Source organism: Phyllobates terribilis, unplaced genomic scaffold (genome assembly GCF_046119375.1).
Source record: "Phyllobates terribilis strain yellow unplaced genomic scaffold, ASM4611937v1 Scaffold_5__5_contigs__length_657084704, whole genome shotgun sequence".
Taxonomy (NCBI): Eukaryota; Metazoa; Chordata; class Amphibia; order Anura; family Dendrobatidae; genus Phyllobates; species Phyllobates terribilis.
Genome location: NW_027362765.1, coordinates 653,263,182 through 653,284,181, shown reverse-complemented (window position 1 = coordinate 653,284,181; position 21,000 = coordinate 653,263,182). Strand labels below are relative to the sequence as shown.

The 21,000-nt window shown below is 42.8% G+C and overlaps 7 non-coding genes across 7 annotated transcripts; all 7 read left to right on the top strand.

Moving 5' to 3' along the window:
* The first annotated feature begins 403 nt into the window (after nt 1-403).
* Nucleotides 404-594, top strand: LOC141149957 (U2 spliceosomal RNA). Its single transcript, XR_012246233.1, has one exon. It is a non-coding gene; the product is annotated as a U2 spliceosomal RNA (small nuclear RNA).
* Nucleotides 595-1,709: 1,115 nt separating this feature from the next.
* On the top strand, nt 1,710-1,900 carry LOC141275074 (U2 spliceosomal RNA). Its single transcript, XR_012323328.1, has one exon. It is a non-coding gene; the product is annotated as a U2 spliceosomal RNA (small nuclear RNA).
* Nucleotides 1,901-3,015: 1,115 nt separating this feature from the next.
* LOC141275073 (U2 spliceosomal RNA) lies at nt 3,016-3,206 on the top strand. Its single transcript, XR_012323327.1, has one exon. It is a non-coding gene; the product is annotated as a U2 spliceosomal RNA (small nuclear RNA).
* Nucleotides 3,207-6,159: 2,953 nt separating this feature from the next.
* LOC141150738 (U2 spliceosomal RNA) lies at nt 6,160-6,345 on the top strand. Its single transcript, XR_012246861.1, has one exon. It is a non-coding gene; the product is annotated as a U2 spliceosomal RNA (small nuclear RNA).
* A 1,115-nt stretch (nt 6,346-7,460) lies between these two features.
* Nucleotides 7,461-7,651, top strand: LOC141275072 (U2 spliceosomal RNA). Its single transcript, XR_012323326.1, has one exon. It is a non-coding gene; the product is annotated as a U2 spliceosomal RNA (small nuclear RNA).
* A 6,154-nt stretch (nt 7,652-13,805) lies between these two features.
* Nucleotides 13,806-13,997, top strand: LOC141150720 (U2 spliceosomal RNA). The gene has a single exon (XR_012246846.1). It is a non-coding gene; the product is annotated as a U2 spliceosomal RNA (small nuclear RNA).
* A 1,115-nt stretch (nt 13,998-15,112) lies between these two features.
* LOC141149904 (U2 spliceosomal RNA) lies at nt 15,113-15,303 on the top strand. The gene has a single exon (XR_012246183.1). It is a non-coding gene; the product is annotated as a U2 spliceosomal RNA (small nuclear RNA).
* Nucleotides 15,304-21,000: the final 5,697 nt, after the last annotated feature.

The following is a 21,000-nucleotide window of genomic DNA, read 5'->3' as shown; positions in this document are numbered from 1 at the left end:
GCTCTGAGCCTTTATATACCTGTGCACAGCAGCAGCCACCTTCAGTCTGCTGCTGGACAGCCAGCAGCAGCAGCAGCAGGAGAGGTATGTAATCAGGAGCCCTCCTGCTAAGGGTAGACAGCTGCTCGTTCCACCCCACCCCCCGCCTTAATTGGTTCTCCTCCCTTCCAACGGTGTTGAGGCGGGTGGGAACAGCAGGGGGTGAAGGTGCTGTGTTTAAAGAGGTGGAGTTATGCAGATCTAAAACGCGTGGATTGCAGCAGCAGCAAGCCGAAAAGTGCAGGCATGTAAGGGATCTAGAGGTTGACAACATGTCTTCTTAACGGGAGTCCAGGAGCTCATCTCCACAAATGGACTTTTCAGGATCCTTGGGTGGCTCCGTAGTTTGAAACCAATTCTGGTTATCGCTTCTCGGCCTTTTGGCTAAGATCAAGTGTAGTATTTGTTCTTATCAGTTTAATATCTGATACGTCCCCTATCTGGGGACCATATATTAAATGGATTTTTAGAACAGGGAGATGGAAAAAGAGCTTGCTCTGTCCACTCCACGCATTGACCTGGTATTGCAGTATCTCCAGGACTGGTGCACCCCTTCTTTAATGCAGTTTCTAAAATCAGAAAGAATTGAATTCAATGTTTTTTGTTCATTTTGCTTGTTTGTCGGATTTTGGGATGGACTCTTTGGCTTTGCTTTTCTTCTCCTCATTGGATTTTTCATGTTCAAAGTTGCAGAAGCCAGATTACAAGCTCATTTTGGTTCAACTTCAGCAACTGTGCATTGCATTGCCATGTAATGTGATGCAATGCTATCTTTCTAGCTCTCCCTTTTTACTTCCTTTTGGATAAACAGACATATTAGGCAAGCATTTTGGAGCTTTCACCTAAATAACTACAGGTGGTGAGATAAGCTGCACAATATAATTGACCTTTCAGTATATTGTTGCACACACACCATCTATTTAGCAAATGCCCTTGTTATCAACAGCAGCCTTTTAAACTCACCTGAGCTAACAGGTATGTGCGCTGGTTACTCTGCTGCGCTTAAAATTTCTTTTTTGGTTTGCTACAATGCCTTTTCTGAAACGTTGTCTCCTTCTGCTGGAACACTGACTTCTTTCATTTAATGCCTGCAGACTATAAAAGAGAACCCAACCCAAAAAGTTTGGTTGATTAGTCTGTGGCATTCTGTTAAACTGTTGCTTATGGCGGTCTCTGTGAGCTTCTCAGCGACATTCAGCCAGCCAGGTATCCTGCCTGCAGTAGATGGAATGTGGCAATGGAACGCTGGCTGCGCGTGTCATATTAGGCTCTGAGCCTTTATATACCTGTGCACAGCAGCAGCCACCTTCAGTCTGCTGCTGGACAGCCAGCAGCAGCAGCAGCAGGAGAGGTATGTAATCAGGAGCCCTCCTGCTAAGGGTAGACAGCTGCTCGTTCCACCCCACCCTCCGCCTTAATTGGTTCTCCTCCCTTCCAACGGTGTTGAGGCGGGTGGGAACAGCAGGGGGTGAAGGTGCTGTGTTTAAAGAGGTGGAGTTATGCAGATCTAAAACGCGTGGATTGCAGCAGCAGCAAGCCGAAAAGTGCAGGCATGTAAGGGATCTAGAGGTTGACAACATGTCTTCTTAACGGGAGTCCAGGAGCTCATCTCCACAAATGGACTTTTCAGGATCCTTGGGTGGCTCCGTAGTTTGAAACCAATTCTGGTTATCGCTTCTCGGCCTTTTGGCTAAGATCAAGTGTAGTATCTGTTCTTATCAGTTTAATATCTGATACGTCCCCTATCTGGGGACCATATATTAAATGGATTTTTAGAACAGGGAGATGGAAAAAGAGCTTGCTCTGTCCACTCCACGCATTGACCTGGTATTGCAGTATCTCCAGGACCGGTGCACCCCTTCTTTAATGCAGTTTCTAAAATCAGAAAGAATTGAATTCAATGTTTTTTGTTCATTTTGCTTGTTTGTCGGATTTTGGGATGGACTCTTTGGCTTTGCTTTTCTTCTCCTCATTGGATTTTTCATGTTCAAAGTTGCAGAAGCCAGATTACAAGCTCATTTTGGTTCAACTTCAGCAACTGTGCATTGCATTGCCATGTAATGTGATGCAATGCTATCTATCTAGCTCTCCCTTTTTACTTCCTTTTGGATAAACAGACATATTAGGCAAGCATTTTGGAGCTTTCACCTAAATAACTACAGGTGGTGAGATAAGCTGCACAATATAATTGACCTTTCAGTATATTGTTGCACACACACCATCTATTTAGCAAATGCCCTTGTTATCAACAGCAGCCTTTTAAACTCACCTGAGCTAACAGGTATGTGCGCTGGTTACTCTGCTGCGCTTAAAATTTCTTTTTTGGTTTGCTACAATGCCTTTTCTGAAACGTTGTCTCCTTCTGCTGGAACACTGACTTCTTTCATTTAATGCCTGCAGACAATAAAAGAGAACCCAACCCAAAAAGTTTGGTTGATTAGTCTGTGGCATTCTGTTAAACTGTTGCTTATGGCGGTCTCTGTGAGCTTCTCAGCGACATTCAGCCAGCCAGGTATCCTGCCTGCAGTAGATGGAATGTGGCAATGGAACGCTGGCTGCGCGTGTCATAATAGGCTCTGAGCCTTTATATACCTGTGCACAGCAGCAGCCACCTTCAGTCTGCTGCTGGACAGCCAGCAGCAGCAGCAGCAGGAGAGGTATGTAATCAGGAGCCCTCCTGCTAAGGGTAGACAGCTGCTCGTTCCACCCCACCCCCCGCCTTAATTGGTTCTCCTCCCTTCCAACGGTGTTGAGGCGGGTGGGAACAGCAGGGGGTGAAGGTGCTGTGTTTAAAGAGGTGGAGTTATGCAGATCTAAAACGCGTGGATTGCAGCAGCAGCAAGCCGAAAAGTGCAGGCATGTAAGGGATCTAGAGGTTGACAACATGTCTTCTTAACGGGAGTCCAGGAGCTCATCTCCACAAATGGACTTTTCAGGATCCTTGGGTGGCTCCGTAGTTTGAAACCAATTCTGGTCATCGCTTCTCGGCCTTTTGGCTAAGATCAAGTGTAGTATCTGTTCTTATCAGTTTAATATCTGATACGTCCCCTATCTGGGGACCATATATTAAATGGATTTTTAGAACAGGGAGATGGAAAAAGAGCTTGCTCTGTCCACTCCACGCATTGACCTGGTATTGCAGTATCTCCAGGACCGGTGCACCCCTTCTTTAATGCAGTTTCTAAAATCAGAAAGAATTGAATTCAATGTTTTTTGTTCATTTTGCTTGTTTGTCGGATTTTGGGATGGACTCTTTGGCTTTGCTTTTCTTCTCCTCATTGGATTTTTCATGTTCAAAGTTGCAGAAGCCAGATTACAAGCTCATTTTGGTTCAACTTCAGCAACTGTGCATTGCATTGCCATGTAATGTGATGCAATGCTATCTTTCTAGCTCTCCCTTTTTACTTCCTTTTGGATAAATAGACATATTAGGCAAGCATTTTGGAGCTTTCACCTAAATAACTACAGGTGGTGAGATAAGCTGCACAATATAATTGACCTTTCAGTATATTGTTGCACACACACCATCTATTTAGCAAATGCCCTTGTTATCAACAGCAGCCTTTTAAACTCACCTGAACTAACAGGTATGTGCGCTGGTTACTCTGCTGCGCTTAAAATTTCTTTTTTGGTTTGCTACAATGCCTTTTCTGAAACGTTGTCTCCTTCTGCTGGAACACTGACTTCTTTCATTTAATGCCTGCAGACTATAAAAGAGAACCCAACCCAAAAAGTTTGGTTGATTAGTCTGTGGCATTCTGTTATACTGTTGCTTATGGCGGTCTCTGTGAGCTTCTCAGCGACATTCAGCCAGCCAGGTATCCTGCCTGCAGTAGATGGAATGTGGCAATGGAACGCTGGCTGCGCGTGTCATAATAGGCTCTGAGCCTTTATATACCTGTGCACAGCAGCAGCCACCTTCAGTCTGCTGCTGGACAGCCAGCAGCAGCAGCAGCAGGAGAGGTATGTAATCAGGAGCCCTCCTGCTAAGGGTAGACAGCTGCTCGTTCCACCCCACCCCCCGCCTTAATTGGTTCTCCTCCCTTCCAACGGTGTTGAGGCGGGTGGGAACAGCAGGGGGTGAAGGTGCTGTGTTTAAAGAGGTGGAGTTATGCAGATCTAAAACGCGTGGATTGCAGCAGCAGCAAGCCGAAAAGTGCAGGCATGTAAGGGATCTAGAGGTTGACAACATGTCTTCTTAACGGGAGTCCAGGAGCTCATCTCCACAAATGGACTTTTCAGGATCCTTGGGTGGCTCCGTAGTTTGAAACCAATTCTGGTTATCGCTTCTCGGCCTTTTGGCTAAGATCAAGTGCAGTGATCTACCGGTTGCTGCCTTGGTCTTGGCTGAGAGGTGCCTTGGGTACCCGGCTCCTTGGCCTCGGGGGATCGCTGCATGTAGCAGTGCGGCTTCACCCCCTTGCTGCTTTTGGGGAGCCGGATTAGTCCCTGGGCAACGAGGGGCGATCAGCCTGCCTGCTTTTTTTAAGTAGGCGAGGAGGATTTTTGCCACGTTTGGTGTGAAGATATGGACGGGAGAAGCCCAAATATGCTGACCTGTGAAGAGGTCCCAGTTTTTGCAAGACTGAAGAATGCAGTGCGGTTTATTTTTTTGGATCCAGAGAAGAAGAAGTCTGGCTTGTTTTTTTTGGTAGAGAAGATTTTGTTTGGACTATTGGAAGTTCAAATGGAACAAGTTTTGTCTATGTTGGAGTTCCCGAAGAGAGGGATATATGATGTTATTTTTTGTTCAGAAGATATCTTTTCTGACTTTTGGAAGAGAATGGATCTAGTGAAGGAAGATTCGATACTTGAAGGTGTTTTTTTTGTGTCGCATTTTCCTAGGAAGGAAAGGCTAATAGTAATAAGGATGTATAGTCCTTTCATATTGGAAGAAGAGATCATGACCTTTTTATCCCGGTACTGTGAGAAAGTGAGTTCTGCTGGCAAAATGTTTAACCGATATGGTTTTTGGACCACGAGGTGGAGGTTCCTGGTCAAGTTCAAGGAAAGTTCGGATGGTGTTGTGGTACTCCCACCAAGTAGATTCAAAATCGGGACAGTTAATGGAGATATGTTCTTTACAGGTATGCCGAAGTTTTGTAGGCGTTGTAAACAGTATGGCCATGAAAAGGATTCCTGTACATTACAGTGGTGTGCCAAGTGTGAAGAAGTGGGACATAAGGCAGAGAATTGTGAAAAAAGTAAGAAATGTAATCTATGTGGTGGCAGTGGTCATTTATATGATTGCTGTCCTGTCAATAAAAGGGAGGAGAAGTCAGTTGACAAGGAAGATGGAAATGAAGAAGAGTCTGAAGCTGCCCCCCATGATGAAACGGAAGAGAACATATCTCAAAAGAAGGAGGAACAAATAAGAGATATAAGAAAAGAAGGTGATCATATGGAAGAAGATACTGAGAGTGATATCACAGGCGTTGAGATTGAAAATACTAGCTTGGAAGAAGAAGTGGAGGTGGATAGGGAGTCAGAAGATCAGGAGGAAAGTGAGTCCTCCAGTCAGGATGAAAAGGAAGGTGCTGTAAGTAATATGGAAGAGGAGGAGGAGGGTGAAGAAACTAGTGAAGAAGAAAGAGAGGATGTCGCATGTGAAGCCAGAGAAGAAATTGAAGGAGTTTTGTCATCTGGGAAGGACTCTAGTGAAGCAAAGGATGTTTCAGAAAAAAATATGAGGGAGATCGAGGAGAGACAAGAAGTGTTGAAAATGCTAGAGAGTTGTGAAGGGGGGAGTCAGGCTAGTCTAAGGCGCAAAGTGTGGAATAACATTTATAGCGATATGCATCGTTTTTTTTCAACTTACAGAATACCTCAGTCGTTGGCTAAAGAGGTAGAAGAAGCTTGGGATGGTCGGTTTCTGGATGGAAGGCTTTTGAATGCCTTGGCAGCATATGGCCTGAAGAGAGGAATGTTGCCTTAAATCGTAATGGTAAAGATTGTAATGTTGTGATGTAAAGAATATGGAATAACTGTATTGTGATAATATAAACGTATATATATAAAATAAGATTGGAAAAATGGATATATGACCCACAATGATGGATAACAACCTAATACCATTTGGAAATCATTGCAAAGCATGAAATGGTAAATATGGGACTTGTAATCTGAGTGGAAATAAAAAAAAAAAAAAAAAAATCTGTTCTTATCAGTTTAATATCTGATACGTCCCCTATCTGGGGACCATATATTAAATGGATTTTTAGAACAGGGAGATGGAAAAAGAGCTTGCTCTGTCCACTCCACGCATTGACCTGGTATTGCAGTATCTCCAGGACCGGTGCACCCCTTCTTTAATGCAGTTTCTAAAATCAGAAAGAATTGAATTCAATGTTTTTTGTTCATTTTGCTTGTTTGTCGGATTTTGGGATGGACTCTTTGGCTTTGCTTTTCTTCTCCTCATTGGATTTTTCATGTTCAAAGTTGCAGAAGCCAGATTACAAGCTCATTTTGGTTCAACTTCAGCAACTGTGCATTGCATTGCCATGTAATGTGATGCAATGCTATCTTTCTAGCTCTCCCTTTTTACTTCCTTTTGGATAAACAGACATATTAGGCAAGCATTTTGGAGCTTTCACCTAAATAACTACAGGTGGTGAGATAAGCTGCACAATATAATTGACCTTTCAGTATATTGTTGCACACACACCATCTATTTAGCAAATGCCCTTGTTATCAACAGCAGCCTTTTAAACTCACCTGAGCTAACAGGTATGTGCGCTGGTTACTCTGCTGCGCTTAAAATTTCTTTTTTGGTTTGCTACAATGCCTTTTCTGAAACGTTGTCTCCTTCTGCTGGAACACTGACTTCTTTCATTTAATGCCTGCAGACTATAAAAGAGAACCCAACCCAAAAAGTTTGGTTGATTAGTCTGTGGCATTCTGTTAAACTGTTGCTTATGGCGGTCTCTGTGAGCTTCTCAGCGACATTCAGCCAGCCAGGTATCCTGCCTGCAGTAGATGGAATGTGGCAATGGAACGCTGGCTGCGCGTGTCATAATAGGCTCTGAGCCTTTATATACCTGTGCACAGCAGCAGCCACCTTCAGTCTGCTGCTGGACAGCCAGCAGCAGCAGCAGCAGGAGAGGTATGTAATCAGGAGCCCTCCTGCTAAGGGTAGACAGCTGCTCGTTCCACCCCACCCCCCGCCTTAATTGGTTCTCCTCCCTTCCAACGGTGTTGAGGCGGGTGGGAACAGCAGGGGGTGAAGGTGCTGTGTTTAAAGAGGTGGAGTTATGCAGATCTAAAACGCGTGGATTGCAGCAGCAGCAAGCCGAAAAGTGCAGGCATGTAAGGGATCTAGAGGTTGACAACATGTCTTCTTAACGGGAGTCCAGGAGCTCATCTCCACAAATGGACTTTTCAGGATCCTTGGGTGGCTCCGTAGTTTGAAACCAATTCTGGTTATCGCTTCTCGGCCTTTTGGCTAAGATCAAGTGTAGTATCTGTTCTTATCAGTTTAATATCTGATACGTCCCCTATCTGGGGACCATATATTAAATGGATTTTTAGAACAGGGAGATGGAAAAAGAGCTTGCTCTGTCCACTCCACGCATTGACCTGGTATTGCAGTATCTCCAGGACCGGTGCACCCCTTCTTTAATGCAGTTTCTAAAATCAGAAAGAATTGAATTCAATGTTTTTTGTTCATTTTGCTTGTTTGTCGGATTTTGGGATGGACTCTTTGGCTTTGCTTTTCTTCTCCTCATTGGATTTTTCATGTTCAAAGTTGCAGAAGCCAGATTACAAGCTCATTTTGGTTCAACTTCAGCAACTGTGCATTGCATTGCCATGTAATGTGATGCAATGCTATCTTTCTAGCTCTCCCTTTTTACTTCCTTTTGGATAAACAGACATATTAGGCAAGCATTTTGGAGCTTTCACCTAAATAACTACAGGTGGTGAGATAAGCTGCACAATATAATTGACCTTTCAGTATATTGTTGCACACACACCATCTATTTAGCAAATGCCCTTGTTATCAACAGCAGCCTTTTAAACTCACCTGAGCTAACAGGTATGTGCGCTGGTTACTCTGCTGCGCTTAAAATTTCTTTTTTGGTTTGCTACAATGCCTTTTCTGAAACGTTGTCTCCTTCTGCTGGAACACTGACTTCTTTCATTTAATGCCTGCAGACTATAAAAGAGAACCCAACCCAAAAAGTTTGGTTGATTAGTCTGTGGCATTCTGTTAAACTGTTGCTTATGGCGGTCTCTGTGAGCTTCTCAGCGACATTCAGCCAGCCAGGTATCCTGCCTGCAGTAGATGGAATGTGGCAATGGAACGCTGGCTGCGCGTGTCATAATAGGCTCTGAGCCTTTATATACCTGTGCACAGCAGCAGCCACCTTCAGTCTGCTGCTGGACAGCCAGCAGCAGCAGCAGCAGGAGAGGTATGTAATCAGGAGCCCTCCTGCTAAGGGTAGACAGCTGCTCGTTCCACCCCACCCCCCGCCTTAATTGGTTCTCCTCCCTTCCAACGGTGTTGAGGCGGGTGGGAACAGCAGGGGTGAAGGTGCTGTGTTTAAAGAGGTGGAGTTATGCAGATCTAAAACGCGTGGATTGCAGCAGCAGCAAGCCGAAAAGTGCAGGCATGTAAGGGATCTAGAGGTTGACAACATGTCTTCTTAACGGGAGTCCAGGAGCTCATCTCCACAAATGGACTTTTCAGGATCCTTGGGTGGCTCCGTAGTTTGAAACCAATTCTGGTTATCGCTTCTCGGCCTTTTGGCTGCGATCGTATGACTGTACCTTGATTGGTGCGAGTCTCCTGGAGGAATCCGGACCCTTTTGTGGAGGATTTTCTGCTTTTTCCTGTGGTATTCCATACCGACAGAATCCAAGATGTCTTTTGTGAAGAACACCATCCGTTTGTCCGTGGATCCATCTGACCAGAACAAGAACAACGTGGTTTTCATTGTCCAAGACATCGTTGAAGGCAAAGCTGGAGCAAGACGTTCTGAGATCTTCAGTGTCAACGAATTTTCACGTCAAGGTAATTATGACGTTACCTTTATGGACCAGGATGTTTGCCTTAATGTCTTTGAATGGCTCCGTGGTCACTCTAGTGACCCCTGCTTGGAAGGAGTTAGATGGGAACCTTTGTTTGGTCTGCAAGAAAAGGAGGTGACTGTGACTGTCTATAACCCTTTTACAGACCCTGAGCTGCTGGAGTGCTTCCTCTCTCGCTACTGTGAATATGTGCGGAAGGGAGTGAAGCAAGTCAATTGTCTAGGAATCTTTAACTGTCAGTATAAATTCCGTGTGAAATTGAAAAGGGATCCTGACAGTGTGGGGGGCTTTAGACACCCTCCATCAAATTTTTCCGTTGCAGGCCATAGAGGTTTCCTCTTTTACCCAGGCCAGCCCATGTTTTGCCGTAGATGCTTTTCTTTCGGACATACCATGGTAACATGCCTTAAAGGGCAGTGTTGCCGAAATTGCAGAAAGGAGGGGCATATGGCCAACCAGTGTCCAGAGGCCAAGTCCTGTGATGTCTGTGGGAGTAGTGATCACATGTATAAGGACTGTCCTATGAGTGCACCTAGACGTTCTGATAAAGAACAGAAGGAGGAGGAGCTGGAGAGGAGGCAGATGGCAAGCGCACTGAAAGTGCTGGAAAGATTGGAGAGGGAGGAGAGAGAGGGAAGGAGGCGGGAAACTGGTAGAGCCTCTCCCTCTACGGCGCCAGAGGAGGTGTCCCTGAGACCATGTTCTTCTTCTGCTGAAGAAATGAGGAAGAAGCGGAGGGAAGAAAAGGAGTTCTGGAGGGAAGTGGCAAAGGTGGAGAAAAAGGCAGTGTCTGCGAGAATATCTAGGAAAGTGGTGGAAGCAGAGCTGCCTGAGATGATGACTTTTGGAGAGGCAATGGACGCAACAGGATGTGAAGTGCAAATCTCGGAACCCGACAGTCCTGAACACCCTTCGGGTCCTGAAAACATTGAAGATTTTTCTTCGGAGGATGATAGGGGTGCAAAGAAGAGTCGTAGGGAGGATGGTGGGGGCAGTGATGATGCAGATTTTAGTGAGCCTCAGAGGAAGATCAGAACTGCCAGAATGAGGAGTGTGGCTGGTGAAGCCAGCGGGTCGGAAACCAGCTGTTCTGTTCTGATGGCGGAGGAGGATAGTGGTGGTGCTGGATAGTGTCACCATATAATATTGTAAATGTTTTTTCTTTTTGTCCTCTTGTGAGCTTTGGTTTAGGCCAAAGGCTATTTCTTTGTGTAATTGGTGAAGGAGTAGAAGTATTATGGGATTTACCATAGTGTCCCAAAACGTAAGAGTGTTTAAAAGTAAAGTAAGAAGAGCTGCTATTTTTGAGTTTTTAGCTATGCAAAATGCATCTATTTTTTGTTTACAAGAATGTGGGGTAGTGGATGGTGTGAAAGGGGATGAATGGTCTTATGGAGCGTCTGTGTGGTCGGGGAGTGCATGTAATAAGAATGATGGTGTGGGTATTTTGGTTAAAGGAAGGGAGGTTGTTTTGAGTGATTATTTGGTTATTGAGGTGGGGAGATGTATCCTTGCTAATTTTGTATACAAGAATGTAAAGTTTTGTGTTATTAATGTTTATGCGCCAGTTGAAAAAAATGAGCGCAAAAATTTATTTGAAAAAATTAAGCTTTTTGTTCCAGGAAGAATACCTGTGGTAATTGTGGGTGATATGAACTGTGATGTGGGGAGAGTGAATGTGGATGTGTCTGGGAAAGCATTATTGGAGTTAGTGAATGATTTTGGGTTGTGTGATATGCAGCGCGTGTGTAACATGAATCCTTTGTTGAACACTTTCTTTTCTGAGAGTGGTAGGGTACAATCCAGATTGGATTATTGTTTTATTTCTAAAAATATGGTTTCTGTTAATTATAGGCAGGAAAACGTTCTTTTTTCAGATCATGTGTGTATGTTGTGTGAGTTGGATATAAAAGTTGATGGAGTGTTTGGGAGAGGATTGTGGAAGTTAAATGTTAAACTGTTAGAGAATGAAGATGTGAGAAAGGAGTATGAAAGGCGGTATGAAGAATGGTGTAAGCATAAAAATGAGTTTGGGAATGTTTGTGAGTGGTGGGACTGGGTGAAGAAACAAACAAAAATGTTCTTTAAAAATTTAGGATACAAGTATGCAGCAATTAAAAGAGAGAGTTTTGTTAAACTGAACGCGCGGTTGAGCGTTTTGTATAAGTTAAGGGAAGGAGGAGTTGAGGTGGAGGAGGATATTTTAGAGGTAAAAAAAGAGATTAGTGAGTTTTTGTTGGAGAGAGGGAGAAGCATAGTGTTTAGGGCAAAGATTGATAAGATGGAGCAGGATGAGAAATGTTCTCGGTTTTTCTTTAAAAAAGTTTTTGGAAAGAAACAGAGTATGAGCGTGGTGTATGGAGCAGATGGAAGTGAGGTGAGTGGAGAGGATATGTGTGAAGAGGTGGCTAAGTTTTATGAGGATCTGTATGCAGTGAAACAGAGGGATGAATGTTTGGAGAATGATGTTTTGAGTGTGTTAGAGAGTAAGTTGAGTGAAGCAGAAAGAGAGAGAGTGATGGGTGAGGTGACTGGTGATGAGGTATGGAAGGTTATGTGTAGTATGGCTTTGAATAAGACGCCGGGGGAGGATGGCCTCCCAGTAGAATTTTATCGTGTGATGTGGGGTGTGATTGGAAAGGACTTTGTGGATGTATGTAAGTATATGTGGGGAAACATGGAGGTGACTGAGAGTATGCGTGCAGGTTTGGTTGTGTTAATTCCTAAGAAAGGGGATTTGAAAAGTCTGAGGAATTGGAGGCCAATAACGTTACTTAATTGTGATTATAAAATCTATGCAAAACTTATGGCTAATAGGATGCGTGATGTGATAGAGAGTGTGATTGGGGATGAGCAGTGTTGTGCGGTACCTGGGAGGCGGATTCATGAGTGTGTGTGTATGTTAAGAGATTGTCTATGGGATTGCATGGGTCGTAAGAAGAGTGTATTTTTGTTAAGTTTGGATTTTGAAAAGGCTTATGATAGGTTGTCGCATGGTTTTTTGTTCAGAGTGTTGTTAAAAATGGGTTTTCCGGCTGATTTTGTTGGGCGAGTGAGAAGTTTGTATGCGGGTGTTTATAGCTGTGTTTTAATGAATGGGTATGTGGGTAGGAAAGTGAATGTGTTTTCGGGTGTGCGACAGGGGTGTCCTTTGTCCCCTGTAGCATTTATTTGTGCAATTGAGCCATTGTTGTGTATGCTGAGGAAAGATAAGGTAATTCGTGGTGTGCAAGTGCCGGGAGGTGGAGGAAAAGAATGGAAGGTGAGTGGTTATATGGATGACGTGTGTGTATTATGTGATTCTGAATGTTCGGTGAGGCGGGTGAAGTTGTTAGTGTCTATTTTTTGTGGTGCATCTGCGTTTAAAGTGAATTGGGAAAAGAGTGAGTGTAAGGGTTTTGGAGGCGGAAGTTTAAGTAGGGATGTAGGTGTGAATGTAGTGAATGGACCTATTAAAGTTTTGGGTGTGAAGTTTTCAGAGAGTTTGGATGGGAAAGAAAGTTGGGATGATGCGAAAGGAAAAGTTGAGCAGAAGTTGAATTTTTGGAAATTGAGGAGTTTATCCTTTTTTGGGAAGATTTTAATTGTTAAGAGTGTGGTGTTGCCAATATTTTTATATATTGCGGTAGTATTTCCACCAGGATATATGTGTATGAGAAGCTTGAATAGAATTTTATTTGTTTTTTTGTGGAACTCGAAAATGGAGAGAGCTAGGAGAGAAATTTTGGTTAAAAGAGTGGAAAAAGGTGGTTTGGGTTTTCCGAATTTGGACGTGTTTTTTGGTGTGAATATCGTTGTGTTTGTTTTGAAAGTGATTAGGGCGGATGGAAAGTTTTCATCTATGTGTAGGTATTTATTTGGAGCGTATTTGTTTCGTTTAAAGTGGCAAGAAAGGGATTTGCGATGTCCGATTGCTTTTGAGGTGCCTGTATGGTATGTGTGGGTTTATAAGTTTTTGGTGAGGTATGAACTGTGTGATGCAGATGTGAGATTGCTGGAGAATAAGAAGGCTATGTATAGGATGATTGAATGTAGAGAGGTAGAATGTGGAATAAATATGGTTAGGGGTGGTGATGTGCAGAAGGTTTGGAAGAAAGTGCGGATGAGTGGTATGACCAACAAACAGAGTGAAGTTGTGTGGCAGTCTTTACATGGAATATTACCTGTGAGAGAATTTCAGAGGAATAGAGGTTTGGTGAGGAGTGAAATGTGTCCAAGAAATGGCTGTGGTGGAAGGGAAAGTGTGTTGCATGTTTTTTGGAATTGCCAGTATGCTAGAGATGTGATTGGGAGAATGGGGCCTTTGTGTAAAGAATTGTGTGGTGTGAATTTGTTGTCTTTTGAGTTGTTTATGTTTGGTTTGGGAATATGTGATGGGACGAAGGAAAGAGTCTTGTGGTTGATGCTTGCATGTATAAAGGAAGTGTTATGGGATGTGAGGAATGTGTATGTGTTTAAAAGGAAGGAAATTGCTGTAAAGGATAGTGTGAAGGTGATTTTGGGGAAGATGTATGTGTGTTTCCTATGGGACAAAAAGAGGAGAGGGGAAGTGGATGCGGAGGGAATATGGAAAGTTAAAAAGTGGAGATATATTGTTAGTACCTCTTGATTTTTGTTATTGTTGTTTTGAAATATGAAATAAATATTTCCGATGATGATGGGGACAGCAAATTGCGTATTGGATTTGACGCAGCTGTTTTGATGGAATTTTCCTTTGTCTGGTTTCCATAGACTGTGGAATTTCCTCGTCTGAGGAGAAAAAAAAAAAAAAAAAAAAATCTGTTCTTATCAGTTTAATATCTGATACGTCCCCTATCTGGGGACCATATATTAAATGGATTTTTAGAACAGGGAGATGGAAAAAGAGCTTGCTCTGTCCACTCCACGCATTGACCTGGTATTGCAGTATCTCCAGGACTGGTGCACCCCTTCTTTAATGCAGTTTCTAAAATCAGAAAGAATTGAATTCAATGTTTTTTGTTCATTTTGCTTGTTTGTCGGATTTTGGGATGGACTCTTTGGCTTTGCTTTTCTTCTCCTCATTGGATTTTTCATGTTCAAAGTTGCAGAAGCCAGATTACAAGCTCATTTTGGTTCAACTTCAGCAACTGTGCATTGCATTGCCATGTAATGTGATGCAATGCTATCTTTCTAGCTCTCCCTTTTTACTTCCTTTTGGATAAACAGACATATTAGGCAAGCATTTTGGAGCTTTCACCTAAATAACTACAGGTGGTGAGATAAGCTGCACAATATAATTGACCTTTCAGTATATTGTTGCACACACACCATCTATTTAGCAAATGCCCTTGTTATCAACAGCAGCCTTTTAAACTCACCTGAGCTAACAGGTATGTGCGCTGGTTACTCTGTTGCGCTTAAAATTTCTTTTTTGGTTTGCTACAATGCCTTTTCTGAAACGTTGTCTCCCTCTGCTGGAACACTGACTTCTTTCATTTAATGCCTGCAGACTATAAAAGAGAACCCAACCCAAAAAGTTTGGTTGATTAGTCTGTGGCATTCTGTTAAACTGTTGCTTATGGCGGTCTCTGTGAGCTTCTCAGCGACATTCAGCCAGCCAGGTATCCTGCCTGCAGTAGATGGAATGTGGCAATGGAACGCTGGCTGCGCGTGTCATAATAGGCTCTGAGCCTTTATATACCTGTGCACAGCAGCAGCCACCTTCAGTCTGCTGCTGGACAGCCAGCAGCAGCAGCAGCAGGAGAGGTATGTAATCAGGAGCCCTCCTGCTAAGGGTAGACAGCTGCTCGTTCCACCCCACCCCCCGCCTTAATTGGTTCTCCTCCCTTCCAACGGTGTTGAGGCGGGTGGGAACAGCAGGGGGTGAAGGTGCTGTGTTTAAAGAGGTGGAGTTATGCAGATCTAAAACGCGTGGATTGCAGCAGCAGCAAGCCGAAAAGTGCAGACATGTAAGGGATCTAGAGGTTGACAACATGTCTTCTTAACGGGAGTCCAGGAGCTCATCTCCACAAATGGACTTTTCAGGATCCTTGGGTGGCTCCGTAGTTTGAAACCAATTCTGGTTATCGCTTCTCGGCCTTTTGGCTAAGATCAAGTGTAGTATTTGTTCTTATCAGTTTAATATCTGATACGTCCCCTATCTGGGGACCATATATTAAATGGATTTTTAGAACAGGGAGATGGAAAAAGAGCTTGCTCTGTCCACTCCACGCATTGACCTGGTGTTGCAGTATCTCCAGGACCGGTGCACCCCTTCTTTAATGCAGTTCCTAAAATCAGAAAGAATTGAATTCAATGTTTTTTGTTCATTTTGCTTGTTTGTCGGATTTTGGGATGGACTCTTTGGCTTTGCTTTTCTTCTCCTCATTGGATTTTTCATGTTCAAAGTTGCAGAAGCCAGATTACAAGCTCATTTTGGTTCAACTTCAGCAACTGTGCATTGCATTGCCATGTAATGTGATGCAATGCTATCTTTCTAGCTCTCCCTTTTTACTTCCTTTTGGATAAACAGACATATTAGGCAAGCATTTTGGAGCTTTCACCTAAATAACTACAGGTGGTGAGATAAGCTGCACAATATAATTGACCTTTCAGTATATTGTTGCACACACACCATCTATTTAGCAAATGCCCTTGTTATCAACAGCAGCCTTTTAAACTCACCTGAGCTTACAGGTATGTGCGCTGGTTACTCTGCTGCGCTTAAAATTTCTTTTTTGGTTTGCTACAATGCCTTTTCTGAAACGTTGTCTCCCTCTGCTGGAACACTGACTTCTTTCATTTAATGCCTGCAGACTATAAAAGAGAACCCAACCCAAAAAGTTTGGTTGATTAGTCTGTGGCATTCTGTTAAACTGTTGCTTATGGCGGTCTCTGTGAGCTTCTCAGCGACATTCAGCCAGCCAGGTATCCTGCCTGCAGTAGATGGAATGTGGCAATGGAACGCTGGCTGCGCGTGTCATAATAGGCTCTGAGCCTTTATATACCTGTGCACAGCAGCAGCCACCTTCAGTCTGCTGCTGGACAGCCAGCAGCAGCAGCAGCAGGAGAGGTATGTAATCAGGAGCCCTCCTGCTAAGGGTAGACAGCTGCTCGTTCCACCCCACCCCCCGCCTTAATTGGTTCTCCTCCCTTCCAACGGTGTTGAGGCGGGTGGGAACAGCAGGGGGTGAAGGTGCTGTGTTTAAAGAGGTGGAGTTATGCAGATCTAAAACGCGTGGATTGCAGCAGCAGCAAGCCGAAAAGTGCAGGCATGTAAGGGATCTAGAGGTTGACAACATGTCTTCTTAACGGGAGTCCAGGAGCTCATCTCCACAAATGGACTTTTCAGGATCCTTGGGTGGCTCCGTAGTTTGAAACCAATTCTGGTTATCGCTTCTCGGCCTTTTGGCTACGATCAAGTGCTTTATTGCAGGAGATTGTGGTTGAAGGGCACTCGGGTACCCCTCTCCTTGGCCTGGCAGGATCGTCCACTTTGGTGGACTTAACCTGCTTGCTGCTATTAGGGAGAGGGCTTAGTCCCAGGGTAACGAGTTGCGATCCCCCAGCTTCCAGGTGTTTTTCGCTGCAAGAACACTGGGAGCGCAGATTGCAAGCGGCTGCAATTTGCAACCTTGTTGCGTTTTTCCATGGAGGTTGACCCTAACCTCGTGCCTCTTTATGCGAGGCTAAAAAACTCTATCCGAGTTCACTTCACGGCGGGTGGCTCGGATATGAGGAAATTAGGGTATGTAGTCCAGGACGTGCTCAGGAACCTTCTTGGCGTACAAAGGAATGAAATTCTCTCCATCCAGGATTATCCCAGAAGAGGTGACTATGACATCACATTCACCGGAGAAGGTATTTTTAGAGATGTACTAGAAAAGTTAAAAAAAGTTGAAAATAGTCCTGTTTTGAAAGGGATACAAATTGTTGAGCACGTCCTGGATGAGGTAAGACTGGTTATTGTAAAAGTATTTTCGCCCTTTGTTTCTGCTCCAGAAGTAATGTCATTTCTAGCAATTTATTTTAAAAGTGTTAAATGTATTGGGAAGATATTAAACGAATATAACATATGGACATCTAAGTGGAAATTCCTTGTGAAGTGTACAAGAGATCCAAATACACCAGGTGGTATACGGCTCCCCCCTGCCCGTTTCAAAATTGGGCAAACAAATGGGGATTTCTTCTTTTCTGGGATGCCAGTATATTGCAGAAATTGTGGGCGCTATGGTCATTCAAAAGAAAACTGTCATGTATCATGTAGAAATTGTGCTAGTGAAGAACATGAGACAAAAGAATGCCCTAAGGAAAAGAAATGCAGTTTTTGCCAGACTCCAGGTCACTTTTATTTTTCTTGCCCTCACAGATTTCGGGAAGATGAGCAAAAGGGGAAGTCCAAGACGTCCGACCAAGGACCAAAAGATCAGACCACCCCTCAGGAGGAGGAACAACAACCTGGAGCCTCTGGAGACAATAAGGGCGTACCAAATAGTGAAGTGTCTCCAGAGTCTATGACAGGTAAAATACCAAATCCCAAAACCTGGCTGCAGGACCTGCAGGAGTCCAAAAGGAGGGCTGAGAAGGAGCAGAAGGGCACTACTGGTAAGGTCAAAAGGGACCGGCAAAAGGCCGACACAGAAGCCCATGCCCAGTCTGAGTCTCCTAGGGCTGAGGGCGCTGAGTGGATAAAGGTGGGTCCTAAGAAAAAGAAAAAGGGTGGTTCGGAGGAGGCAGCAGGAGGTGAACAGATGGACACTTCTCCAGAAGGGGACGTGGACGCTGGACCCTCAGGGGTTTCGGTCTCCGCTGCTACAGGTGGGGACCGGGATCTTGCTGCCTCTGAAGAGTCAGAGGCTCTGCCTTGTGCGCAACCTCCTCCTATAGGACGACCTTCTACAGGTCAAACAGGGGCGGCGGAACCCCTCGGGGACCCACCTGATGAGGAACTGCATGGCCAGCCAATGGAGACCCAGCGGGTTCTGCCAGCCAGCCCTCCGAGCTATGCCAGTGTAGCGTCGGGTTTATATAAATGTGGTAATCTTTCCTCCTCCACGGAGACTCTCGTGACGATACTATCAGATGAGGAGGGAGGCGCAAGCCCAGTGGTCTGATCAGGTTCATCGGACAGGTAAATCCGTTGCTCTTAGTTACCTAAGTAAAATTTTTACATTTTCTAATGATGGCTGAACTCAAAGGTATTTCCCTCAACGTGAGAGGCATAAAATCTAACACGAGAAGAACTGCTCTTTTTAATTTTTTTACGTGTTTTACTGCATCTGTATTTTTTCTGCAAGAATGTAATATCCCACATGAAATGTCATATCAAAAATATAAAGATGAGTGGAAGTGTGGGCCATCTGTCTGGTCCGGATCGAATGCTGCAGGATCAGCGGGTGTAGCCATACTTTTTAAAGGGAACGTTTTAATTGATTTTATTCAGGAAATTTTACCAGGTCGTATTTTATTAGTGAAAGCTTTTATTGATGGTATTAGATGGCAGTTTTTAAATTTTTATGGATCCCCAGAGAAAAATGAAAGAGCCGAAATGCTTGATCTTTTACCATTATTTATTAATAACTCTGAACCTTTTATCTTAGCAGGGGATTTTAATTGTGTTTTAAAAGGTGAAAACCGGCGCTCCAGCTCTGTAAGCAGGAACTACGATAAAACCTCAGGTATGCTACATGATATAGTCAAAGATGCTAAATTGATAGACATATATAAAGAGTGTCATAGTGACAGCACAGAGGATGCCGGTTTCACTTGGAGCAATGCTAATTGTAGCTCTAGGATTGATTTTATTTTTGGTTCAGATAAAACAATACCTGCCAAATGTGAAGTTTTAACTAATATATTTTCAGACCATAAACTTTTATCCTTTACCATAAAAGTAAATGACAACAAAAAATGTGGTAAGAAAAGCTGGAAAATGAACGTATCCCTTTTAACCGACCCGCAGATTTTATCAGATTTTATTGAGTTTTATAGGAAATGTAGAAAAGGGAAAAAAACAAATGAGACTATGAGTGTATGGTGGGATAGAATGAAAGTAAAAATAAAAGACTTTTTTATTAAAAAGAGTATATGTAGAGCCAAAGAAAAATATGAAGAATATAGAATTTTAAATACCCGCCTACAAACATTATTTAAGCTCAGAGACAATGGGATAGATGTACAACTTGATATTTCAAACTTAAAAGAAGAGATTTCAAAATGGCTAGAACAAAAAGGAAAAGAGATAATTTTTCGTTCTAGAGTACAACATATAGAAGAAAATGAAAAGTGTTCCAGATATTTTTTTAGGAAAAATAAAAAAGAAAAAGTGATAATTGACCATATAGATGGTGAGAATAATATAAAAAATATGCTGGGTAAAGTTGAGGGTTTTTTTTCTAATCTTTTTAATGGAAAAAATATAGATAATAAATTAATGGATGATTCGCTGCAAGGACTAACAGCTGTTTTAGATCCCGCATCCCAAGAGTTTTTATCCCAAGTTTTAACGGAACAAGAAGTGTTAAAAACTATTAAAAGTTTTAAAACTGGAAAGGTCCCTGGTCCTGATGGCATCCCAATAGAATTTTATGTATGTTTTTATGATATTTTAAAAGATGATTTGTTTTATTTGTTTACTGAGGTTTTTAATAATAAGGTTTTATTAAATTCCTGGAAGAAAGGTGAAGTCTCCCTCCTATACAAAAAAGGTGATAAATCAAAATTAGAAAACTGGAGACCAATAACACTTTTAAATTGTGACTATAAAATAATGGCTAAAATTTGTGCAAATCGTCTAAAAGAAGTCATCAGCAAAGTTATTCATTCTAATCAAGTGTGTGGGGTGCCGGGGCGCAGTATATGGGACAATCTGAATTTAGTGAAAGACTGTATTGAGGATGTGAAAGACAGAAAGGGGAAAATGGCGATTTTATCTATTGATTTTGAAAAAGCATTTGACCGTGTCTCACACTTTTATCTTTTTAAAGTTTTAGAGAAAATGGGCATACCAGAAGGGTTTTTACTATCGCTTAAAGCATTTTACAAGGATTGTACAAGTAAGATTTTAGTGAATGGTTTTAAGACACAAGAGGTATTTTTACGGTCAGGGGTGAAACAGGGATGCCCTCTGTCCCTGCTACTGTTTATCTGTGCACTGGAACCAATGTTATGTGCAATACGCCAAAATAAACAGATATGCGGTGTCCCTCTGCCTGGAAGCGGTGGTTTGGAGGCCAAGGTTGTAGGCTACATGGATGACGTGGCGGTCTTGTGTACAGATGCACCATCACTTACGGCCACTCTCCATCAAGTGCAATCCTTTTGTCTAGCTTCTGGTTTTAAAATCAATTTTAATAAGTGTAACATTTTAAGTGTTGGGGGGATGATTTTACGTGATGTACCAATTAATGTCTCCGAATCCATTTCCATTTTAGGTATATCATTCACTGAAAATAATGATGGTTATAATAGTTGGGAAACAGTTACACAGAAAGTAAATACGAAAATATGTATGTGGAACATGAGGAGACTTACAATGGAGGGTAAAGTATTGGTTTTAAAGATGGTGATTTTACCTCTTTTATTGTATCTTAGCATGGTTTTCCCCCCGCCTGTTAATGTTTTAAAAAAGATAACCAAAACCTGCTTTACCTTCTTTTGGAACTCAAAAATGGAAAAGCTGAAAAGAGAAATCGTGATGAAATCAAAAGTAAAAGGTGGTAAAGATTTTCCAGATTTTAATAGGTTTCTTTTAATCCATCTGTTCGTTTACTGTTTTAATGCCCTTTTTAAGAATCACTATTGGTCCTTTTTTATGCGTTTTAATACAGGATTTTTTATGAGAAAGTTTGGATGGTATGAAGTTAATATATCTGTGCCCCATGCTTTTAATTTGTCGACGCATTATGAGATTTTAAGGAAAATAGTGTCCGATTTTAATTTAGGGACTAAGAAAATAGAGGAATTAAGAAAAAG